The 19,799-nt window shown below is 44.4% G+C and overlaps 1 protein-coding gene across 1 annotated transcript in view; it reads right to left on the bottom strand.

Moving 5' to 3' along the window:
- Cntnap2 (contactin associated protein like 2) overlaps positions 1-19,799 on the bottom strand; it is a 2,135,903-nt gene that overhangs the window by 29,832 nt on the left and 2,086,272 nt on the right. The gene's annotated exons all lie outside the window — the stretch shown is intronic.

Raw genomic sequence — 19,799 nt, forward strand, 5'->3', positions numbered from 1 at the left:
TCTGATATCGTTAGAGGAACAGTGGTAGCCGCAGAGGCTCTGGGTCCCCGCCTGAGCATAGTGAGCACTGGAAGATATGTCAGCCACAGGGGCACACATTTGGGGCCGATGGTGGGAGCAGGCCATGGGAGATGTCTCCTTGCATGCTTCCCTTTACTTTGGGACTCTTTCACTCATTTCTTCAACATTTTTCTTTTCTTGGTAATTAGGAAAATTTCCAAAGTTCAATTCTTTTGTTTTTCCTGAAAGGCGATAGAAATATTTCAAAATCTAAATGTTTCAAATCTGGTTGACATAGTCTTTTCTCAAGAGTCGGCTAGGAACAGTTCTTCTGAGGAGTGTGCAATAGATACTCTTGATCCTTTAGGACCTGATAGCCCCTCTCTGGGCCAAGAGTTAACAACAGAATCAGAGCACAGACTGAGGCAGGAATTAGCTCTCTTATAGACATTAACTGGGAAAGGTCATGGTTAAACTACAAGCTTGTCACATAACATCATTTATTTAATAGCTGGCAAGATGCCAGCCACGGTCTTAGACTAGCAATATTTGTAGCTCAGTGACTAGCAGGCCTAGGAGCCAGCAGCTGAGTCAAGGTCAGTGATTAACAAAACAAGGAAGAGCTAGGCTGAAGGGAGCTTTGACACATGACCACTGCTCTCACTGAATGAGCAGCGCATGAACAGCACGCAGTTCCCTGGCTGGGCTAGTGGGACATGCACAGAGTATTAGGGCCCCTATTGTCTCAGCCTATGTATGCCCAGAGAGCTGGCCAGTCCCCAGTAGAAAGCACCTCATTCTCTGTCTAGTTTCTGGCATTGCTGTCGAAAGCTCCCACAGCGTAGACCTGTGGCCTTCTCTCTCTTCAGGTGCTGCCTCTTTGAGCATCTTTCTTAATTCTCACTTTTCCTTAATAAATCTACTTTGTTTTGTTGATTCCTTCTTTGTCCACATGTTTATTCCTCATTGATAAAGAGATAAAGAGCTGGAGAGCCACTGTCTCAGATTGACATTTGGTGATTATTGACGGTCCAACAACCTGGTCCCTGGGTCAAGCCTGTCTGAACCAAAAGATGCCTCCTTTATTCTCAAAGAGCTGCATCACTACTGTGTTCCAAGTTCAGACCACGGGTAGGGTTCTATGCTAAGCTGTTTTAATACAGTTTCTTAGAAAATTTCCTTGAAGTTCTGCTAGTTTGTATATAGAATGTATTCCAAAGGCCTGTGTATTAGAAAGCTTGGTTCCAGATTGGTCAACTGTCATCAGAAAGGCTTCATCCAGCAACTGATGGAGGCAGATACAGACCCACAACCAAACACTAGGTAGAGTTTGGGGAATCCTCCCCAAGAGAAGGAGAAAAGATTGTGAGTCAAGGACACCTCAAGAAAAATCACTGAACCAACTAACCTTGGCTCATAGGGGCTCAGACTAAACCAACAACCAGGGAGTCTGCATGAGCTGACTTGGGCCCTGTGCATAAATGTTACAGTTGTGTAGTTGGTTTTGTGGGACTTCTAACATCTGATGTGGGATTCCCCTCTGTATGTTGTGAATACCATTGGTGAATAAAGAAATGGCCTTGGCCTGTTGATAGAGTAGAGCAGAGTTAGGTGGGGAAAACTAAACTGAATGCTGGGAGAAAGGAGGCAGAGTTAGGAGAAGTCATGTAGCTGCTGCTGGGGACAGACAATGACTGGAAGTTTACCTGGCAAGTCACAGCCTCATGGCAATATACAGATTAATGGAGATGGGTTAATTTAAGATATGAGTTAGCCAGAAATACGCTTAAGCTATTGCCAAACAGTATTGCAATTAATACAGTTTCTGTGTGGTTATTTCAGGGCTGAGCAGCCAGGAACAAACAAGTGGCCTTCCTATAACAACCATTGGGCACAGGGGCTGTCTCCAATTCTTTTACTGGCTTTTGGGCCCCTACTCCCCATACTGGGTCTCTTTGCCTTGTCTTATACATGGGAGGTGCTTAGTCTTACTGCAACTTGATATGCCATGTTTTGTTGATACTCATGGGAGACGTGTCTTTTTCCTAAACAGAAACAGAGGAGGAGTGAATTGGTGGGTAGGAACGGGGTAGGGATGGAACTGGGAGGAGAGGATGGAGGGGGAAACTGTGACTGGGATAACATATATATACATACACACATATACATATATACATACATACACACATACATATACACATACACACATATACATACACGCATACATATATACATACACACATATACATATATATACATATACATATATACAGACATACACACATATATATGTATGTGTATATATATAATCTTGATCCCTATAGCACTATTGAGGAGGAAGTTAGGTCAATGTGTGGGAGGAGGGGGGAGAGGTATCATTCTCCTATACCCTCCCTCCACATGCACTTCTTAGACCACAGGATGAAAGGCTCTCTCTACCATGTGACCATCATGATCTGTGGTTTTACTCCATGTACAAAGTGATAGAGTCAAGAGACAATATAACTAAAACCTCTGCCACTAAGAGCCATCTGACGTCACTGAGAGCTCCAGCATGTTCTGAAAATGCTTGTCTGAAAAAGTTTCTCTCTCTCTCTCTACAATGAACTATATTCCCAGCCTTATTTTTTTGTTTGTTTTATATAGTCCACTATGTAAGCAAGACTGGCTTTGATCTCACCTTCCCCTCTCTCTAACAAGTGCTGGGATTACAGACGTGCCCCCTCACACGCCACAAGAGTCCATATTTCTCAGGGTTAGATAGCACAGCATATCTGTCACTTAGCACATCTGAGTTTGTTACAGTTAAATTACGTTAGGCCATAAAGTCTATCAGATGTCTCACACTGGAATCATACATGAAAACACCATTCATGGCAAGATGCTTCATGCATGGAGATGCCTTGGCCAGTGCATTCCTGGGGAATAATCTGTTTTTACAGAATGCAGATTAGAAATGTAGCAAGTCACTTCTGAAATCAAATTATCGAAATAAAACTGGTCCTTTCATTTTCTATATTTATAGTGGTTTGGGATATGGAATATAGTCCACTTAGAAATACCAGTGCAATTCTTGAATCGTTTTTTTTAAAGATTTATTTATTTATTTTTATTTATTACATATACAGTGTTCTGCTTGTAGGCCAGAAGAGGGTACCATATTTCATTACGGATGGTTGTGAGCCACTATATGGTTGCTGGGAATTGAACTCAGGACCTCTGGGAGAGCACATTGCACCATCTCTCCAGCCCCCTCTTCTTAAAGTAAAATAAATGCTAACGAGAGTCCTCTCTGGGAGGCAGCAGGTGCATAAGCATGCATTAGCCTGCATCCTCTGCTTTCTGTCACTGCACACCAGTGACAGGCAGGAGGGTCACGAGAAGTGAAAAGAGATAGGGGCCTGAATAGGAAACACAGGGAAAGAAGCAGCTCCATAGAGGACAGAATGTGCTGAAAGCTCAGGGACACACATGAGCACCTGTCTCAGGGACATTAGATAATGTTTCCCAGCAGAGATTTCTCCTTTTCCTCTGAGGGCTTTAATTCACTTTCATATATTTCCTGGGTTTCCCACAGGGCATATTCATGCACGATTTTATTAACTTTTAGACTTTTAAATTTCCTATAGACTTTTTTCTATTCTTTGGAGGGAGAAATGTGATTATAAGGAAAAAATGCAAAACACTTAATTGTTTACTCTTATGGACCAGACCCAGAGATCTTACTGTGAGAGTAAGGCCGACTTCCTGTAGATATGGCCATCCTTGTTCACAGCCCTAATGGGGTTCACGATTGTCCTACAGGAGCCCTAGGAAGAGCTGGTTCCAAAGTGCTGTCTTCTCCTCCCCTCTGTTCTCAGGTGGAATGTGTCCCGTTAGAGACACAAGAGTCATTTTAGGCAATTCACAGACTGGGAATGCCATCGAATCACATGGTGAGACATTAGTCACTTCTCACTTCCCATGATATTTTTAAAAGGAAGGTCCCAGGGCTGAGATGGCCTCTTCACACCACTAATACTTAGTTTTGTTTTCTTTCTAACAGAGAAACTGGACCTCAGACCTGGACGCTATGCACATGGCACCAAATTTCCTTGTATTTCTATAGTATGGATTTTTATCATTATCTCTACTGGGACAACATGTAATACTAGTATTTCATTTCGAGTTATCTTACAAAATTTTTCCCTTTAACAGTTTTCTTTCTTTATTATAGCAACATATTTAAATAAAGATGTGAGTCTGTTTAAAGGGAAATATGAGTAATTAATAGTTAAGGAGTTCATCAGAAATGGTAACAATATAACTAACTGACAATGGTTAAAATTATGACATAGGTCCTCACATGACTTAGGGGAACATTGTTGGAGAGGAGCTTGCTGTCCCTTATCAGGTTTAGGATCCTCTATGCTCTCTGTATGGATCCCATCCTCTCCTCTCCCCCACACTCAGTACCTGCCATTGACCATCACTCTAGAGCAACATAGGCCCCGGGGCTTACAGAAAGGGAGTTTGGAATGGCTTCCTTCAAGATTCTACGCCATTCTAGCCACTTGGCCCAGGCAGATTCTTTCCCTCTTGGGTAGGTCAGATGCCCGATTTGGACCTCTCATAGGTCCTCTGTGGTCAAGAATTGAATGCCATAGTTCTGTGTTCCCCAAAGGCTCAAAAATAATGTCATCCATAGAATAAATGTCTAGTGATGATGGGTATAAACATAACATAAATGCATATTAAATACTCAGTCATTGAGGGTTTGGTTGTTTGGGGATCAAGTACTGTGGAATTAGATACCATCCAACTATGGTCAAGGTTTGTTGGCTTTGTAAGTTACAGAGAAGGGTAACATGGCCCTGAAAAAGGAGGGGGAGGCAGTGTATTTAGATGCAACAGATCAGTGTCTATTATTTACAGTGGTATCATTAGTACTCAGAAAGTGGTCTGTCTCACCAAAGATGGTCTTATTTTTCACAAATTGTGCTGCATTGATATCAACACCTGTGGATTAGTGCTGTGTATCCACTGCTATCTACGCACTTGACGGGCCTCTGACACAAGGCTCTGGGTTTGTGGTACATAGTGGACTAAGTGGGATGAAGGTTTGAGATCGTTGCTCAGGGGAGGTTTCTCATGGTTCTTGTAAAATCAGACTGAAATGGGATTGGAGAGCGGTCCCCTCATTCCATTTCCAGTCACAGCAAGGGTATGTTCAGCTAGCCCATTCCAAGACCTGATTCTAACGTCAGGGCTCCACATCTGGTCCAGCATCTGGCCCACTGAGAGATGAGATGCAGATGGGCTCAATAGGTGGGACACAGTTTTCCCATTCCAGCCTCATTTGTCTACAGAAGTGTGGACAGGAGCTTGGCTGGGTCAGTGGAAGGGACAACCAACTCCCCTCCTCCACTTCCTGGAGCCAAGAACATTAACCCCAAAGAGCAAATAAAATCCAACGAGACTCCTCCTCCAGTACCAATGCAATCAAACGATAAGCAGTAAGCAGGGCAGGGCAAAGCTGGCTGCTAGGTTGTGTCAGGCCTCTGTGCTGACAGGCTGCATCTTTTCATCACTGTCTAAGGGGCCTGCTGGCTTCCCAAAGATGCATGACCAGAATTAAATCCACATACATAATTGATGTGCATCATTATGTGCCATGACATTTTATTAATCCCTTGGGAGAGACGCTAAGGAAATCTCATTGTCATTATTAGATGCTTTGCTCTCTTACAAAGGGAAGCGAGTCTAAACTCTGCAGGTGTGATTTCAACAGCTCTTGACCTGTAACATGTGCTCGCTGGGTGACAAAGGCAGAATGCTGGAGATGCGGACTCTGTGTTCCTGTTTCAGTGCCTGCTCCATGTTAACTTGTGTCTCTTTGTCTAAGGATTAATGAAACAAGACTGAGTGTCTTTGTTTTCTAAAGGCAACAGTAGAAAGAAATGCCTTCGTGTGAAAATGTTAGCCACCTATACTAGTTTGCAAAAATGTTAAGGATAGCATTTTTATTCGTATCCATTTATCATAGTTCTGTAGCTTCAGGGACATTAAATAAAGTGGAATTGTCAGTTCTATCCCTAAAATCTAGCCTGAATATAAAAGGCTTATGATTAATCTTATAATATAGTTGTAACTACTCAACATAAAAATCATTGTGGCTCAGAGGAAGTATGACTCCTTACATGTTTCTAGACACTAGACATTGGGTATCATGAAGGCCACATATCAGAAATATCAATTTTCTATATTTTCCTGGTTATTTCAAAATTGTAAAGCATAAACTAGCAAACCTAGAAGATCCTGGTGTCCTGTTCCATAGCAGGTTCTGCAGAAAGAATGCCACCTTCTGGAGATTCTAAGATACCTATCAGTCAGCCATCAGTGCTGCATCCTATGACTCCTTGAGAAAGGCAGGCTTACTGTGCCTCTTAGAGTCTCAGTCAACGCAAGCTTCAGGCCCCAAATATTTTAGGACTGCACACACCTGATTCTTTTTCTCAGGAGGTTTAGTTCATTCTTGCCTTTGTATTTTGTTGTTAGCACAGGAAATAGAACCCTATACACAAGCTGACATATACATGTCAAGCTGAAATGTAGGGAGAAAACCCTTTCTTTTTCTGTATAAGCCTTATTTCTGGGAAAATGTTCCCTTTGTTGTTTTAGGTTTTGGAAAACCATAGTTGACTGTAGCTGACATATAAGGACAGTGAGTTTGATTTTCTAGGTTTTCCCCCTTTATCTATACAAGGTCCTGAAGTGTATTCTTTCTAGAACTAGCAGAGGGTCTCTTGAACATTCCAGGAGCAGGGTCATTTGGGGCCGAGGAGGACAGGAGGGTGCTGGCCTCAGACATTTGTTACAGCAGCATGGCTGAGACTACGAGAAACTAACAAGCCTTCCTATTTGCAGATAGTGTCAAGTTGAGTGACGCAGTAAAACAAAAAGCAGCTTGCTTTCTTTGCTCTCACTCTTTTGGAATTTGTGCTCTAGAAGGTGCCCAAACGTCTCTTTTTCAAGTGGAGGGAAGAATAATCTTTTGAGGACTAAGATTGTATGAAAGTACAGACATCCAGAGTGTTAGGAAATGAAGTTGAGGTTGGAAGTGAAAACTATGCTTCCCCAGGAAGTGAGATCTGTCAGGCACACATGACATGTTGAGGAAAGGGGTTGTTTCCAGAAAGGGTACCACGTGATCCTCCTTCATTTCTTTCACACATACTTAACACAAGAAGGAATTCAAATCTTGGATTATTGACTTACGCTCTGAAGACAAAGTTTAAGCACTTAGGACTGAGTTTGAAACTTGAGTGACTCTCCACAAAAGCACAAACATTACAATATCAACTACCTTGAATGCCATCAATGAGTAGGGCCAACAGATGGACTAATAGGGCTTTTGGGACACAAAGGCATGGTTCTCCCCACATTACAATTTTCTCTGACTCTAAATCCACTTGTTCATTTTCAGACTGGGATAAGAGTCTGTTAAGTTAGTGGGTACTGATGGAGGACTTACATTTCAGCAAAGATGTCTCTAATGACACTTTTTGTGGACTTGCAAAAGTATAAGCAGTATTTCAAAGGTATGTGTATTAGAAGATGAACAGTGGGTAGAATTTGTTTGCTGGAGGAGAATCAGCTCCAATGGGGAATTTTAGTGATATAAATCCCAAACTATATTTAATTATTAGTTTGGATAAAATGTTGTGCTGGCTAATTTTATGTCAACTTGACACCAGTTAGAGTCGTTAAAGAGGAAGGAGCCTCAACTGAGAAAATGCCTCCTTAAGATTGGGCTGTAGGCAAGCCTGCAGAATATTTTCTTAATTTGTGGTTGAGGAGGGAGGGCTCAGCCCTTTGTGGGTGGTGCCATCCCTGAGCTGGTGGTCCTGGGTTCTATAAGAAAGCAGGCTGAACAAGCTACAAGGAGCAAGCCAATAAGCAACACCTCTCCATGGCCTCTGCATCAGCTCCTGCCTCTAGGCTCCTGCCCTGTTTCAGTTCCTGTCCTAACAAAGGATTCTGATGGCAAGCAGTGATATGGAAGTGTGAGCCAAATAAACCTTTTCCCCTTCAAGTTGCTTTGTTCACAGTGTTTCATCACAGCAATAGTAACCCCAACTAAGATGAATATCAGCAATTCATTGGCCAGTCTATCACATGCTATTTAGTAGAAAGGTGGCTATATAGGAAATAAAAAGGGTGTATAACAAAAGAACATTGAAAGGCTGAAATGATGGCTTATACCTAACTAGATACTTAACTAAGGAAATGAATACCTAATTTTTATACTTGGAAATAACATATCATTTACTGTACCATCACCAAAATGTATGATACATCTGATAATAGTATACAAACTTCTTCCTCCCCAAGAGAAGGGTATTGTATTCCAATTATTTATAAGTAGTTTGGGAAATAAGAGTAAGATTTGGCTGAATCAGAGAGAGAGAGAAAGAGAGAGAGAGAGAGAGAGAGAGAGAGAGAGAGAGAGAGAGAGAGAGAATGGGTTCTAGATTCTAATTTGTAAAGCAAATTCTAAGGTTCTCCCATAGATTGGCTAGATTAAGTCAACGAATGTGTTTAGTTCAGGATAAGGGATCATTGGTCATAACTACAATAATTAGCTAGGGTTTGTGTACTGGCCTGTTCTTAGATTTAAGCAGCAGAAGAAAGCAGAAGGACTCATAGACACTTAGCTTAGAGAAGAGAAGGCTTGCTGTGCAGATGTTTCCCCTGAATGGAAACATATTTCCTCCTAGGAGAAAGAGGGAAACTCTAAAGGCTCAGGAGCTCATGAAACATTCAAGACTCAGGAAGCTCAAGATACAAGACTCAGAAAGTGTAGGAAACACACAAGGCTCAGGAAGCTCAGGAAACACACAAGGCTTAGGAAGCTCAGGAAGCACACAAGACTCAGAAAGTGTAGGAAACACACAAGGTTCAGGAAGCTCAGGAAACATACAAGGCTCAGGAAGCTCAGGAAGTTTCAAGAGTCATAAGACCCCCTTCATGGTTATAAATGTGGTGAACAATTGTTGGAACAGGAGATTCTCTTTGGTGGTGTTGACTGCAAGTTGTGCAGATAATACCAGGGATATAGCTTTCATGAGTTGTAACTCACACTAGAATGAATTTCTAATACCATAGCTTCCTTTGAAGGACCCATGCTCCTGTAAGTAATCCCCGTGTTTTATTGGTTCACACAGCTAGGTTTGGATAAAATCTTCTTTGGTCTGTTGTTAGTGTTCTTTCTGGGGTAAATAAACATTTACTAATGAAAAGTTATATAACCCATAAGAAACACATGATTTCTGCGATCAAATTTTAGAAGGACTGTGGGAAGATTAAGGGTTTAGACTTGATCTGGGAAGTTATCCTTAATCTATGGACAGCCACTGAGAGTAAATGTGAGATCAGGCCATCTAGGGGAAAGGCATCCAGAAGTAGCTCCGGAAGTACAAGGGCACTGAGTTAAGCATGATTAGGATGGGTATCATTCCAGTTGGGGATAGGTGATGGTGAGGAACTTAGGGCTGGAGGTGGAACAAACCATCTAAAAGAAAAATCAAGTCCTCAGACCCTAGCTCTGTGAGGTTCTGTGAGGAAGGGGAAGGTTTCTTGACTTCACTCTGTGTCCTGGAGTCAGCCCTTTATCTGAATCTCCACGAACAATTATAAGGTGAGTTGAGTAACCTTTAAATGCTGAATGTGAGGAATCGAGTACCTTTGCTCTGGTGACTTAGCTAGTGGGTGCAACACCTATAGGTGTCCCCTGCTCCCGCTGCTCTATAGAAAGGATTTGAAGGAGGGACATTTAGACTTTACCAACTCATCAGCAGAGCTCTCTTTGTGGAAGAGTACAGCCCCCGAGAGTTACCTGTGAAATTCCTGCAGCCACCAAGAGATACAGAAATGGAGGGAGCCAGGGTACCAGGGGAGCCCTGGACATGGATGTTCTATTCTTTCTGGTTCTGACTGGAATGGAGACTTCTGAGGGGATCTATAGGAAATGTGAGTTACAGTATGTTGGGTGGGTATGAAGTCAACCATTTTGATTACAACTTCCCCTTCAGAGACAGTTGTTTGTGTTACACACAAGGCTTTTCACCAATTTTAACTGAAACTGTAGGCTATCAAATTTTTATATTCATTTATTTTTATTTATTTAAAACAAAAATTTAAATTTATCTTTATTATTGATGTGTGTGTATACGTTTGTCTATAAGTGTAAGATGAGTGTTTATGAGTGTGTATGTGTGCACACATATGGGGCTGTCTATGGAGGCCAGAAGAAGGTCTTGGAATCCCTGAAGCTGGAGTTACAGGTGATTGAGAGCCACCTAATGTGGGTGCTGGCAACCAAATGTCAGTCCTCTTGGAAGGGCAGCAAGTACTCTTAACTGACAAGCTATCTATTTTTGAGGCAGGGTCTCATGTAGCCCAGGCTGGCCTCTAGCTTGCTACGGGAGCAAAGAATGACCTTGAACTTCTGACCCTTTCCAGTGCTGAGGTCTCAGACCTGTGTCCCCATGCCCTTTTTATACAGTGAGAGGCACTCAGCTCAGGCTTTCATCCAAGCTAGGCACGCACGTTACCAATTGTGCCACATTCCCCACTTTGCTTGCATTTAATATCTGATATCTAACTCAGCTGGAGTTGCCACCATCACCTGACCTTCCAAATAATGCAGAGTAACCCAGGGTCAGTTGTGCCCCCCCCCAGCAGTTTGCTAATGATGCCTTGCGGAGCTAGCCCCAAGTACAAAGACAAAGAACAAAGCTGATCTGAGCCAGACAGTGAACCTGCAGCCGTCTCCGATTTACCTAAATGGAGTCTCTTCCAGGGGTGGTTTAGAGGTTTATGGGTTTTCACTTTACTCTTTCTCAGATTGCTCCTTGGAGGTCTTCATTTCCAGTTCCCACGGGGCTGGCTGAGTGCTTATTTCCCCAGCAGAGCCCTTTCTCCGGTCCTGTCATTATCTCCACTCTCCTAGCTGTCTGTGCATGTTGACAGCTCTTCTGTCTCCACTTAGGAAGGTGCAAATTACAGTAATTACAGTGGCTGTAGCACCTTGCAGGCAATGCATTTTCTCAACACTGGGCCTCAATCTGTGCCCCCCCCCCCCCCGCGCCCCGCATATCCTGCTGTGTGCTTTGTTTCCCAGCAGATCAGAAGGTAGAGTGTTGCAGGGGCAATTGCTTTAGCATCTCTTCTAAACTCCAGGCACCCTAGGAAAGGAGACTACCTGGTGTAGATACCCCTGCCCCCATAACTGAGCTTAGTTCTTTTGGCACGAACACATTTTCATATTCTGGTGGAATATCTGGCTATCTGGGACCCTCTCTTAAGTAAACAAGACCCACTATCTGGGCATGTATACTTTCACAGGCCCTACGTGTGTATTTGCTTTTCAAGGTTTCTTCTTTTATGAAAAAAAAGAAGAAAAAAAGAAATATAGGTATAGTTGTTAGTATAAAGATGACTATGATACCATATGTTAAAAATGATTCATTCAACTCAGAAGTTCAGTTTTTCTTTTACTTTTTAAAATAAATTAATACCTTTTTTTGAGCGCCCTGAAAAGCATGGTGGGCTCTAGGCACAGCACTTCTCTAATGGGTATGCTGGCCCTGCTGTATGTATTCCATAGCTTTTCTTGAAGGCTAAGTAATGTGGGAGTGATTTCTTATTAATAAACTGCCTACACCCATTTGATAGGCCAACCCTTAGGTAGGCAGAGAAAACAGAACAGAATGCTGGGAGAAAGAAGCTGAATCAAAGAGTCACCATGATTCTCCCACTCCAGGCAGACACAGGTTAAGATCATTCCTGGTAAGCCAGCTCGTGGGCTACAGAGATTAATAAAAATGGGTTAGATCGATATGTAAGAGCTAGCCAATAAGAAAGTGAAACTAATGGACCAGGCAGTGTTTAAAAGAATACAGTTTCCCTGTAATTATTTCGGGCATAAGCTAGCCATGTGGGCGGCCGGGTGCCGGGGACACAGCCCGCTGCTCTTGCCGGGGATGCAACCCCGCTGCTCAGCTCTTATTTCAACAGCTAAGGGTTTGACTGAAAATATTATTTCCTCATGAAGACAATTAGAAAGTAGGTCTGGGGCTTGCATTTTTTATAAAAAAAAAGGGCCTGGTCCAGCAAAATAGCTCAGAGTTTTGTCCTAAGTGTTTCCTGTGCAAGTCTCATGACCAGAGTTCTGTTCTGGGAACCCACAGAGCACTAACTCTTGAAAATTGTCCTCTGACCATGGGTGCACCATGACATGTGTGCGTGCATGCACAGAAGCACGTACACGCAGCACACACGTGTATGTACACGCTTGCTACACCTCCACTAGCCCAGATGCTCCTGGAGAGGTACAAGGTTGATGCCAACAGAAACAAAGTAGACTCAGTGTTTAAAGAAATATTCAAGCCCAGACAGCCGTAGATGGGGGACAGTGCGAGGGATGACAAGAGAGGCACAGACATCACAAGTCTCAGTGGCTGACACCTGAACAGATGGCAAAGGAGTTCCAGAATGACATTGTTCCTTCCCACCTTTCTCCTTCTATAATCTGATGACTGGACATATGCTGGGAGGGAGTTTGGGGGGTCTTAAACTTCTGCCTTCTCCACTTCTGGATCTCTGAATAAAGTGCAACTCAGTGATTCAGTTCCTGCCTCTGCTCATTGGCATTGCAAGATCTGGTATTCCTGGTATAAGAACACCCAGATTTTATTATAATATGTCATCCACCTCATAATATCTGTAAGATGACTCTAACGTCCACAACATTAGAACCCACCAGGCTGTCTCTTTTCTTTTGGGACAGCCTATTCCAATCTTTCTTTGCAGTATTTGCTTTGCTAAAACAAACAAATAAACAAACAACAACTTCCACTAAAACTGTGTGTGTCCACTGGATTCTTTGTTTCTAGGAAAGAAGAACGAGCGACAAAGAGATACACCATCACTTCATGCGAATTTTGGCTTTGGCGAAAGGGCTCTGCGCTAAGCAGTTTATAGGAACTTCCTATGGTCTTGCAGTTTCCCTGTGAGGCAGGTTCTTCTCGTCATTTTCCCTAGGAAACACACCTGCAGACGCTAAATTTCCTTGCCGTTATACCACTCTGCCCCTAACTGCTCTGTTGTAAGACGTTCCTGGTTATAGCATGACAACGAACACACCAAAACTAATGGGTTTGCCATGGGGAGGAGACAAGTTTTATCTGCAGAATGTTAAAGCATGGAGCCCGTGGGGACGTCACCAGTGCTGCCTCTGTCCAGCGTGGACGACATAGCATAGACACAATCTCCTCGGTGGATGCTCCTGCAGGGAGGAGAAGCAGCCTGGTGAGCCCTGATCCCAAGAGCCAGGCCTTCAGCCTTCAAGTTCTATCTTGACTATCCTCAGGCTTGACTATCCGCATGCTTCCTTCCAGTCTCTCAGGGCAGTCAGGAGTTAACGGGACTCCTTATACAGATGTAATTAGAGGTTTTTCTCCCTTCTGGACTGGATGCTTCTCAAAGAAGGCCAGCATAGTTTCTTACAACAGCCACACAGTAGAGGTGATGTCTAGAACCTGGCCCTACAGTTTATGAGTGAAGGGGAATGGGTTTTTATAACACACATACATACATACACACACACCACACATCTTTCTGCTTGTGAATTTTCTGCTTGTACATATAAACACATGAATTATAGAGTTTGGATTTCATGTGTACAAATGCTGTATTGAAATCAGGAGCCTTTGCTATTAATACTATCAAACAGATAAAAGATCTTATGCGTGGTTGGCACTGTGAACCACAAGCAGGTAACCCCAACCTCCCATGGGAATTAAGTAGTCGAGATAAACATTAACCCAGGCATAGTAAGATAAAAACCATGGCTGAGGGGCGTGGGGGAGGTGGGGAATAAACAAGCAATGATTGTGTTCAGGTTCTAAGCACTCTAAATTGCCGTAAATTGAGGATAATACTGGATAAAGATGGGTGGAATCTTGGGATAAGTACTGGGCAGAACTTCATGTTTCTAGAAAGTTTGCACCAGACTGGGCAAACACTGAAGCATCTCTCAAAATTGTAAACTGTGGTGGAAAGTAGAGAATTTTCAAGCAGAGGGAAAAGCTAGGGGCGTTTGTAAGTTAGAGCTGCTGAGCATTGGTAAATGAGATAGATTATATACAGAAAGTGGATGGACAAACTGACTATTACAGCCATCCTGTGGGAGAGGTCTGACAGCCTGATACGGGGGCATGGAAGGAAAGCTAGCGACTCCATGGAACTTTATAAATGAACATATAAAACCTGGCTTTATTTGTCTAGGGCCTGACAAATTAAAGGGGATGTTGATAAATGTCAGGACAGCCCAAGATCAGGAAAATTAATATAGTAAAAGACAGTTTGTTTAACAGACAATTAACACGGGCGCTTTCCCAAGGGGTCTTTATTGCTTCCCTATTTACCCTGAGGATCTTGGTTAAGCTGGAAGTCAGCCAATGGGCATCAGCTCTCAGGAGCCAGTCCCTGGCAAGATGACCCGAGCAGAACCAAGCGTTTCCACATCTGTTCCTTGTTTTGATGATGACATGCTCGGCGGCCATGCCTGTCAGCAAGTTCATGGGCTGAAGAAAGGCTGGTAATTTGAAAGGCACAAGGCATTTTTATAAGGTGCACTTAACTCCAGGTATTCTGGGCTAACATTTTATGGGAGTGACTGGAAAGGTCAGGGACTGAGAGAAATGGAAAAAGTGCAAGCAGAAAGAAATCGATGGCATGTTTTAACCGGGGTGGGGTGGGGGAGGATGTTAAAAGTTGCCACATGTACGCATGGCCCTTCGCCTGAGAGTACCAAAGCTGAGTTCTGTGAGGGAAGCTGTCACACAAGTTAGAGATGCCAGAGCCAAAGTCCCTGATACCCATCTCCATGTCTGAAGGACCTAGGTCTCCAAAGCTACCAAAGATGTCAGTGGTTATGATGGCGTGATTCTGGGGTCTTAACAGAGCAGTTTAGCACTTTTTGTTATTGTTGTTGTTAATGAATGTACAATTTTCCTGGATGAAAAAATGATATGATTTCAGATGCATTAATGTTGATTATAGACTCAAAGGGATGCCAAAGAAATTCATAAACTCTGACTGCTAGACCCACCCATGGGAACCATGTTCTGGCCCCTTGCAGACTGTACCTTTTAGGCTTAAAGTCCATGCCTAACTGGAAGCAAATGGAGACATGGCTGGCAGCACCCCCTCTTCCCAGAAAACCAAGAATACTGCCATAAGATTGTATTGAACCACAGGCATCAAGTGAACTTGGCAGTTAACCCTTACAAGACTTAGAAAAGATATCCAGTGACGTGATCCTGCCATGAGATCTCTCAGAGATGTCAATGCTGAGAGGGCCTGGGCAAAAGCTGCCCTCAGCGAATAGCTGGTGACTAACGGATACAAAAGGCAGCTTTACTTTATTCACGGTCTCTAAAACTGGAGCTGTCATGAGCAATAAAGCTGGGAATATTAACAGCTGCTAACCTTCCCCCTTCCCACCAGTGAGCGCATACCAAGAACTGACTGCAGAGTTTCCTTCAGGCACAGCCTTCTTTGTGCAGTCAGGGTTGAGGTTCTGTGTTCTGTTTTGTCAGTGATGACATTCCTGCTTCTGTGTCAGTATGGGGCAGACATCCGCAGGGGAACCTGGAACCAGGGCCCCTGAAGCACATATAGGCAGCTTCTGATTCTGACTGCAGCCAGGCAGAAATCATTGGTGCAAATAAGCAAACAAATATTAAATGTATAAACGTGGAGTTTTGGCATACTTTTGACATTTTTGCTGGGAAATAATTTGTATTCAAATTATTCCAGTTTAGACATCCATTTTGATGATCACTGACAGACATCCGCAGTGGTATATAGCTGTCATAGTCAAAGTATAGGACATTTACATGAGAAGTTTGTACACGTTTACTTTTTGTTTCTGTCCCGATATCTATGGGGCATGTTGGAGCATGCGTATGATAATGAAGACAGTTGAACCTTTACCCCAGTGCAAATGCTTATAAGATTTTTTAACTCCCATAATCGGGTAAGGAAGATTTAGATTTTAAGCCTGTCTTACCATCTAATCAGATCAGAGAGTTGCTGCTACAGTAAAGCTAGTTTCTGTTTCTCGAAGATCTCTTCAGAGACAAAAGCAAATATTTTAGGGACACGGAGACGGTATGCATACTCAACTTCTGGGCTTGGGGGTAGGGGTGGAGTTTGAATTCATACTTCTGCAGGACCAAGTAAGAACTTATGCCTATGTAAAACGCAACCTTCTGTGCCTCACGAGATCTGTGAGGTGGTTGTTTGAATGTGATTGCCACCGCGTCTCCCCACCCCCTACCCCATAAGCTCACGGACACTGGCACTATTAGGAGGTGCGGTTTTGTTACAATAGGTGTGTGGCCTTATTGAAGGAAGTGTGTCACTGTGGAGGCAGCCTTTGAGGTCTCCTTTTTGTCCAAGCTATGCTCAGCGTGCCAGATTCCCTCCTGTTGCCTGCGAGTCAAGATGTAAGAACCCTCAGCTCCTTCTCCAGCAACACGTCTGTCTGCATGCTGCCTTGTTTTCTGCCATGATGATAACAGACTAAACCTTTGAACTGTAGGTGAGTCACTCTAATGAAAGGTGTTCCTTTACAGGAGTTGCCATGGTCATACTGTCTCTTCACAGCAATAGAAACCCTACTAAGACACCCTTTCTCTGAGTTCACTTATTACCATTTCCTGCCCATAGCATTCTCTGAGCAATGCTCTGAGCACTGCAGAGTCCATGCTTATTGGTCTCCGAGGAATCACCCATTCCTTAAAGTATACGAAAATGGCTCCAAACAGCTGCTGGAGGTCTGCTCTGTAAGTCCTGTGGCCTCGGAGTATGGCCCCAGGGGCCCGGTCACACAGCTTTCCTGAGCCGCTTTATCCACACCTTCACAGCTCACATCTTTGTAAAATGAAACTCGTCAGCAAGTAAGTTATAGTCCAATGAAATTGCTCTATTTTACTCTTGGAATCAGGACAGTTTCTGCTCAGAAGATCAGGTAACTTATTAGATACTCTGTAAGGCAGAGAAAGAGGCAATGGAGAAAAGTAAAGAAAGGACCTTGTGCCAAGGGAGGTGCTGGCAAGAAGCCCACAGCACTGACTGGCCATGTGAGTTTAGGGAGAAGGGTGGTCTCTGTGGAGATGAGAGCAAGAGCGCCCTCACCTCAAGGACCAGGAGAAGTTTTTGTCCCTGCTGCACAATGGGGCTCAAGCAGGTGCGCTTACCGTCCTCCATTTCTAACATCTAGAGACACTGAGCCCATCTTAGGCTTTCCAGATGCTTCTACTGCTTTCTAGATTGCTAAGAAGCCTGGGGTCTCCATGAGTAAAAGCAGGTCTGGCTTGGATGCACACTCACAGTACGCAGTTCAAGTCTGTTTTCTGTGGGAGGCATCTTCCATCCATGCCATAACTGCTTGAGCGCCATTGTGCAGCAGGGACAAAAACTTCTCCATAGTCTTATGCCTGCATTGTGGAGAAGCACCAACATTTCCTGCCTACTTACTGTCTCTGAAATCACTGAACAAAGCTGTGGTGGCCATACAGTGGTACCTCCCCTAAGTGTCCCTTGCCCTTCTAGGCTGTCAAGAACAACAATCCTTCAAACCATCTCCCATTCTCACAGCAGCAGGGTGTTCTTTCAAAAGCCCCACCACACATGCTGCTCAGAGCCCTCCGTGGCACCTGCTCACTCTTGGAGTAAACTTCACATATCTTCAAATGCTTTTTCACGGTCTACACGGCCCCCAGGCAGCTGCTTCCCACATGCTGTCCTGACTTGATCTCCGCTATCCTTTTCCTCTCCTGTGGCTAACCTGCTTATTTGTCCCTTCTGCACGTTAAGAAGGGCAGGCATGCTATCTGCCCCCTGATATACATCCTTCCCACTGACAATGATCTTCAATAGTTTTGCAGGTTTATTTATTCAGTGTGTATGAATGTTTTGCCTGCATGTATGGATGTATGTAAGTGCATCACATCTATGCCTGGTCCTGGTCAGAAGGCATTGGATCCCCTGGAACTGGAGTTATAGATGTTTGTGAGTGGCTATGTGGGTGCTGGGAACTGAACCTGGGTCCTCTACAAGAGCAAGTGCTCTTAAACATTGAATCATTGTTCCACCCCTGCCTATGCCGATTTTTAATGGGCCCATGACCCCCTACCCCAGTCTCTCGCACAACTCAGTGCTGTCATGTGAAGACCGCATGCCTGGCTTAGAGAGGAGAAAGAAGAACACTGTCTTTTTACTGTTTTCCCTCTGAAGGGCTGGAAAATGCATGTGATGGCAGAAGACCTTCTTGGGCAATGGGGTAGATAAAGATCACATGTAACAATCCTACTGTTGTTCCTTTGGAAACTACAACTCCCAGACTCCTCCTGGACTATGGATACCTGTGCGCAGGTGTGCGCACAGGTATGGGACATCCTTTCCAGACACCCTTGCGCTCCCCGTTAAAAAGGCAGGGCCACATGAGGCTCTCTCTCTCGTTTGTCTTTCCTTGTGTGTCCTGCACGCCTCCCCGCCCTTTTGTGTTCCCCTCCCCCATTAAAGTGGACCCACGTGGGAGCCGCCGTGTCGTGTCTGTGTTTGTTCCACCGTGTGTGTCTGTCCTGTGCCCCGTGTTGTAAGAAGAGCCACCCTGTTTTTTAAGAAGAATAACAATTGGTGCCGACTCGGGGACTTCCTATCCCGGGCCTTCCACCTGAGGCCCGGCCTCCGGGCCTTTGGCGTGCCTCCAGGAGTGCCGGACGACCTCCTTCCCGGGAACAAAGTCTACAACCGGGACCTGCCCACAGCCACCTCCATCTTCAACCGATACCAACCAATTCGTGAGTTTACCCCCACTGGCTTTCTCCCCGTCCTGCCTAGGGAACGCCTGGCCAGCTTTCTCTGGTGCTTTCTGGGTTGAGTTGTCTACCCCCCCTTTTTTTTTCTCTACCCCCTCCCTTCCTTGGTTGACCGTAGCTCCGCCTGCAAGTTGAGGACTTGGTGTCCCCAACTTCCCGCCAGGAATTTAGTGTTCCTGGCCTCTTCTGCCTTTTTTTTCCTCCTTTCTACTCTTTCTTTCACGTGCGGTCTCGTCACGGGACGGGCACCTCTTCTCGGGTGAACGGTCAGCCCCAAAAGGCTTAATCTTCCCCTCCTAGCCAGGATTTTCCTGTCGGTAGCTAGGCTCGGGTCGATTTCGCCTATAGCGCGGCCTCTCGGGGCTCAGGGACACCTGGACTCGAGACGCCCCCGCTCGCCTTCTGCAGGCGGATTTACTGATTAACCATGAGAACTAAAAATTCAAAGCCAATTTCTCCAAACTCCCTCCTCGATCAACTCCTGGAATCTCTAAAGCCTCATGCTTTGATTCCTTCCAAACCCCGCCCCCTCAGCCCTCCAGAGCGCCTTTAAGCTCCACCCCCATCTGCCATCTTGCCCCAAAATTCACCCTGCCCCTAATTAAGCCAGCCACAGTTCTGCCCTTGTGAGAAGTGGCTGCTGCTAAAGGATTAATGAAAGTCCATGTACCGTTTGCCCTATCAGAACTGTCTCAAGTCTCTAAGTTGTTGGGGTCATACATGGCCGACCCCACCAATTGTTCACCACTCAGGTAACGTATCTGGGGTTAACCATAAAAGCTATCACCCTAAACAGAAAGAAACTAATTCAATCTCTTGCAGCCCTCTATATGAAGCAGCTCTTGGCTCTCTGCATGAGCCCCT

The sequence above is a fragment of the Microtus ochrogaster genome, linkage group LG12, assembly GCF_000317375.1.
Source record: "Microtus ochrogaster isolate Prairie Vole_2 linkage group LG12, MicOch1.0, whole genome shotgun sequence".
Lineage (NCBI taxonomy): Eukaryota > Metazoa > Chordata > Mammalia > Rodentia > Cricetidae > Microtus > Microtus ochrogaster.